Genomic DNA, 6712 nt, shown 5'->3' on the forward strand with positions numbered 1-6712 from the left:
TGGATTAGGCCCAAGCAAAAACCCCGGCTACTTGAGACACTTAGACTAAGCCTCAAATACCAAGATCTCTCCATAAGGATGGTTTTTATACTGTACTTCCACAATCTGCTGGCAGTACAAAATAATAAGCTGCAGATCTCCTTGGGCTGAGTCATGGTGCTTTGGGGCAGGGACCATGCGTATCATGGGAATATTTCACAGTTTCTGCTCTGTTTTCAGTGTATGACACCAAAACACCCACCTGATGACATCCTTTCAAGAGCAAAGGCAGCAATTTGCAGAATTCCGCTTCTTAGGGGAAGTGAGAAATTGCTGAGCTGACACCAAGTCCTGCAGTGTCCCTGTCACCTGCAGAGTCACCGCATCCTCGCCACGGTAGCGGGCATTGTGACAAAGGTTCTATGTCAGCTGGGTGTGGCAGCCAGGCGCCCCCTAGGGGATGGGGAGCCTGTCAGCCCCGGGCCTGTCACTGCCTGGTGTCCCAGCTGCCACCAGCCAGGCCTCTGAAAACTTGTCAAACCATGCCCAGACTTGGGGCCAGTTTGGCCCAAAGTCTGCAAGAGACAAGTCGGGAAGAAAGATATGGGACAGAGGGAGAAAGCGAAGGGAGCAGGAGAAAGGGAAGGAAGAATAAAAAGTAGTGTTGGGCTGCAGGAGTGAGATGGAGGAATTGCAAGAAAAGAGGCAGGAAGCAGGAGAGTGAGAGAAAAGGAAAGAAGAGACATGCAGCCAGACGAGGGGTTAGTGAGAGAGGATGGGACAGAGAAGAGGATGAGAAGGACATAAGGCAAGGCTGGGACAGGCAAGGACAGGCAAGGCAAGGCTAGGCTGCAGGACATGTTTTTGCTTTATAGTTTCTAGCACATTCGTCTTCAGACTAGGAGGAAAGCCATAAGACCGTATGGATTAGGCCCAAGCAAAAACCCCAGCTACTTGAGACACTTAGACTAAGCCTCAAATACCAAGATCTCTCCATAAGGATGGTTTTTATACTGTACTTCCACAATCTGCTGGCAGTACAAAATAATAAGCTGCAGATCTCCTTGGGCTGAGTCATGGTGCTTTGGGGCAGGGACCATGCGTATCATGGGAATATTTCACAGTTTCTGCTCTGTTTTCAGTGTATGACACCAAAACACCCACCTGATGACATCCTTTCAAGAGCAAAGGCAGCAATTTGCAGAATTCCGCTTCTTAGGGGAAGTGAGAAATTGCTGAGCTGACACCAAGTCCTGCAGTGTCCCTGTCACCTGCAGAGCCACCGCATCCTCGCCACGGTAGCGGGCATTGTGACAAAGGTTCTATGTCAGCTGGGTGTGGCAGCCAGGCGCCCCCTAGGGGATGGGGAGCCTGTCAGCCCCGCGCCTGTCACTGCCTGGTATCGCTGCTGCCACCAGCCAGGCCTCTGAAAACTTGTCAAGCCATGCCCAGACTTGGGGCCAGTTTGGCCCAAAGTCTGCAAGAGACAAGTTGGGAAGAAAGATATGGGACATAGGGAGAAAGCGAAGGGAGCAGGAGAAAGGGAAGGAAGAATAAAAAGTAGTGTTGGGCTGCAGGAGTGAGATGGAGGAATTGCAAGAAAAGAGGCAGGAAGCAGGAGAGTGAGAGAAAAGGAAAGAAGAGACATGCAGCCAGACGAGGGGTTAGTGAGAGAGGATGGGACAGAGAAGAGGATGAGAAGGACATAAGGCAAGGCTGGGACAGGCAAGGACAGGCAAGGCAAGGCTAGGCTGCAGGACATGTTTTTGCTTTATAGTTTCTAGCACATTCGTCTTCAGACTAGGAGGAAAGCCATTAGACCGTATGGATTAGGCCCAAGCAAAAACCCCAGCTACTTGAGACACTTAGACTAAGCCTCAAATACCAAGATCTCTCCATAAGGATGGTTTTTATACTGTACTTCCACAATCTGCTGGCAGTACAAAATAATAAGCTGCAGATCTCCTTGGGCTGAGTCATGGTGCTTTGGGGCAGGGACCATGCGTATCATGGGAATATTTCACAGTTTCTGCTCTGTTTTCAGTGTATGACACCAAAACACCCACCTGATGACATCCTTTCAAGAGCAAAGGCAGCAATTTGCAGAATTCCGCTTCTTAGGGGAAGTGAGAAATTGCTGAGCTGACACCAAGTCCTGCAGTGTCCCTGTCACCTGCAGAGCCACCGCATCCTCGCCACGGTAGCGGGCATTGTGACAAAGGTTCTATGTCAGCTGGGTGTGGCAGCCAGGAGCCCCCTAGGGGATGGGGAGCCTGTCAGCCCCGGGCCTGTCACTGCCTGGTGTCCCTGCTGCCACCAGCCAGGCCTCTGAAAACTTGACAAACCATACCCAGACTTGGGGCCAGTTTGGCCCAAAGTCTGCAAGAGACAAGTTGGGAAGAAAGATATGGGACATAGGGAGAAAGCGAAGGGAGCAGGAGAAAGGGAAGGAAGAATAAAAAGTAGTGTTGGGCTGCAGGAGTGAGATGGAGGAATTGCAAGAAAAGAGGCAGGAAGCAGGAGAGTGAGAGAAAAGGAAAGAAGAGACATGCAGCCAGACGAGGGGTTAGTGAGAGAGGATGGGACAGAGAAGAGGATGAGAAGGACATAAGGCAAGGCTGGGACAGGCAAGGACAGGCAAGGCAAGGCTAGGCTGCAGGACATGTTTTTGCTTTATAGTTTCTAGCACATTCGTCTTCAGACTAGGAGGAAAGCCATAAGACCGTATGGATTAGGCCCAAGCAAAAACCCCGGCTACTTGAGACACTTAGACTAAGCCTCAAATACCAAGATCTCTCCATAAGGATGGTTTTTATACTGTACTTCCACAATCTGCTGGCAGTACAAAATAATAAGCTGCAGATCTCCTTGGGCTGAGTCATGGTGCTTTGGGGCAGGGACCATGCGTATCATGGGAATATTTCACAGTTTCTGCTCTGTTTTCAGTGTATGACACCAAAACACCCACCTGATGACATCCTTTCAAGAGCAAAGGCAGCAATTTGCAGAATTCCGCTTCTTAGGGGAAGTGAGAAATTGCTGAGCTGACACCAAGTCCTGCAGTGTCCCTGTCACCTGCAGAGTCACCGCATCCTCGCCACGGTAGCGGGCATTGTGACAAAGGTTCTATGTCAGCTGGGTGTGGCAGCCAGGCGCCCCCTAGGGGATGGGGAGCCTGTCAGCCCCGGGCCTGTCACTGCCTGGTGTCCCAGCTGCCACCAGCCAGGCCTCTGAAAACTTGTCAAACCATGCCCAGACTTGGGGCCAGTTTGGCCCAAAGTCTGCAAGAGACAAGTCGGGAAGAAAGATATGGGACAGAGGGAGAAAGCGAAGGGAGCAGGAGAAAGGGAAGGAAGAATAAAAAGTAGTGTTGGGCTGCAGGAGTGAGATGGAGGAATTGCAAGAAAAGAGGCAGGAAGCAGGAGAGTGAGAGAAAAGGAAAGAAGAGACATGCAGCCAGACGAGGGGTTAGTGAGAGAGGATGGGACAGAGAAGAGGATGAGAAGGACATAAGGCAAGGCTGGGACAGGCAAGGACAGGCAAGGCAAGGCTAGGCTGCAGGACATGTTTTTGCTTTATAGTTTCTAGCACATTCGTCTTCAGACTAGGAGGAAAGCCATTAGACCGTATGGATTAGGCCCAAGCAAAAACCCCAGCTACTTGAGACACTTAGACTAAGCCTCAAATACCAAGATCTCTCCATAAGGATGGTTTTTATACTGTACTTCCACAATCTGCTGGCAGTACAAAATAATAAGCTGCAGATCTCCTTGGGCTGAGTCATGGTGCTTTGGGGCAGGGACCATGCGTATCATGGGAATATTTCACAGTTTCTGCTCTGTTTTCAGTGTATGACACCAAAACACCCACCTGATGACATCCTTTCAAGAGCAAAGGCAGCAATTTGCAGAATTCCGCTTCTTAGGGGAAGTGAGAAATTGCTGAGCTGACACCAAGTCCTGCAGTGTCCCTGTCACCTGCAGAGCCACCGCATCCTCGCCACGGTAGCGGGCATTGTGACAAAGGTTCTATGTCAGCTGGGTGTGGCAGCCAGGAGCCCCCTAGGGGATGGGGAGCCTGTCAGCCCCGGGCCTGTCACTGCCTGGTGTCCCTGCTGCCACCAGCCAGGCCTCTGAAAACTTGTCAAACCATACCCAGACTTGGGGCCAGTTTGGCCCAAAGTCTGCAAGAGACAAGTTGGGAAGAAAGATATGGGACATAGGGAGAAAGCGAAGGGAGCAGGAGAAAGGGAAGGAAGAATAAAAAGTAGTGTTGGGCTGCAGGAGTGAGATGGAGGAATTGCAAGAAAAGAGGCAGGAAGCAGGAGAGTGAGAGAAAAGGAAAGAAGAGACATGCAGCCAGACGAGGGGTTAGTGAGAGAGGATGGGACAGAGAAGAGGATGAGAAGGACATAAGGCAAGGCTGGGACAGGCAAGGACAGGCAAGGCAAGGCTAGGCTGCAGGACATGTTTTTGCTTTATAGTTTCTAGCACATTCGTCTTCAGACTAGGAGGAAAGCCATAAGACCGTATGGATTAGGCCCAAGCAAAAACCCCAGCTACTTGAGACACTTAGACTAAGCCTCAAATACCAAGATCTCTCCATAAGGATGGTTTTTATACTGTACTTCCACAATCTGCTGGCAGTACAAAATAATAAGCTGCAGATCTCCTTGGGCTGAGTCATGGTGCTTTGGGGCAGGGACCATGCGTATCATGGGAATATTTCACAGTTTCTGCTCTGTTTTCAGTGTATGACACCAAAACACCCACCTGATGACATCCTTTCAAGAGCAAAGGCAGCAATTTGCAGAATTCCGCTTCTTAGGGGAAGTGAGAAATTGCTGAGCTGACACCAAGACCTGCAGTGTCCCTGTCACCTGCAGAGCCACCGCATCCTCGCCACGGTAGCGGGCATTGTGACAAAGGTTCTATGTCAGCTGGGTGTGGCAGCCAGGCGCCCCCTAGGGGATGGGGAGCCTGTCAGCCCCGCGCCTGTCACTTCCTGGTGTCCCTGCTGCCAGCAGCCAGGCCTTTGAAAACTTGTCAAGCCATGCCCAGACTTGGGGCCAGTTTGGCCCAAAGTCTGCAAGAGACAAGTTGGGAAGAAAGATATGGGACAGAGGGAGAAAGCGAAGGGAGCAGGAGAAAGGGAAGGAAGAATAAAAAGTAGTGTTGGGCTGCAGGAGTGAGATGGAGGAATTGCAAGAAAAGAGGCAGGAAGCAGGAGTGTGAGAGAAAAGGAAAGAAGAGACATGCAGCCAGACGAGGGCTTAGTGAGAGAGGATGGGACAGAGAAGAGGATGAGAAGGACATAAGGCAAGGCTGGGACAGGCAAGGACAGGCAAGCCAAGGCTAGGCTGCAGGACATGTTTTTGCTTTATAGTTTCTAGCACATTCGTCTTCAGACTAGGAGGAAAGCCATAAGACCGTATGGATTAGGCCCAAGCAAAAACCCCAGCTACTTGAGACACTTAGACTAAGCCTCAAATACCAAGATCTCTCCATAAGGATGGTTTTTATACTGTACTTCCACAATCTGCTGGCAGTACAAAATAATAAGCTGCAGATCTCCTTGGGCTGAGTCATGGTGCTTTGGGGCAGGGACCATGCGTATCATGGGAATATTTCACAGTTTCTGCTCTGTTTTCAGTGTATGACACCAAAACACCCACCTGATGACATCCTTTCAAGAGCAAAGGCAGCAATTTGCAGAATTCCGCTTCTTAGGGGAAGTGAGAAATTGCTGAGCTGACACCAAGTCCTGCAGTGTCCCTGTCACCTGCAGAGCCACCGCATCCTTGCCACGGTAGCGGGCATTGTGACAAAGGTTCTATGTCAGCTGGGTGTGGCAGCCAGGCGCCCCCTAGGGGATGGGGAGCCTGTCAGCCCCGCGCCTGTCACTGCCTGGTGTCCCTGCTGCCACCAGCCAGGCCTCTGAAAACTTGTCAAACCATGCCCAGACTTGGGGCCAGTTTGGCCCAAAGTCTGCAAGAGACAAGTTGGGAAGAAAGATATGGGACATAGGGAGAAAGCGAAGGGAGCAGGAGAAAGGGAAGGAAGAATAAAAAGTAGTGTTGGGCTGCAGGAGTGAGATGGAGGAATTGCAAGAAAAGAGGCAGGAAGCAGGAGAGTGAGAGAAAAGGAAAGAAGAGACATGCAGCCAGACGAGGGGTTAGTGAGAGAGGATGGGACAGAGAAGAGGATGAGAAGGACATAAAGCAAGGCTGGGACAGGCAAGGACAGGCAAGGCAAGGCTAGGCTGCATGACATGTTTTTGCTTTATAGTTTCTAGCACATTCGTCTTCAGACTAGGAGGAAAGCCATAAGACCGTATGGATTAGGCCCAAGCAAAAACCCCAGCTACTTGAGACACTTAGACTAAGCCTCAAATACCAAGATCTCTCCATAAGGATGGTTTTTATACTGTACTTCACAATCTGCTGGCAGTACAAAATAATAAGCTGCAGATCTCCTTGGGCTGAGTCATGGTGCTTTGGGGTAGGGACCATGCGTATCATGGGAATATTTCACAGTTTCTGCTCTGTTTTCAGTGTATGACACCAAAACACCCACCTGATGACATCCTTTCAAGAGCAAAGGCAGCAATTTGCAGAATTCCGCTTCTTAGGGGAAGTGAGAAATTGCTGAGCTGACACCAAGTCCTGCAGTGTCCCTGCCACCTGCAGAGCCACCGCATCCTCGCCACGGTAGCGGGCATTGTGACAAAGGTT

Source organism: Columba livia, unplaced genomic scaffold, assembly GCF_036013475.1.
Source record: "Columba livia isolate bColLiv1 breed racing homer unplaced genomic scaffold, bColLiv1.pat.W.v2 Scaffold_103, whole genome shotgun sequence".
Taxonomy (NCBI): Eukaryota; Metazoa; Chordata; class Aves; order Columbiformes; family Columbidae; genus Columba; species Columba livia.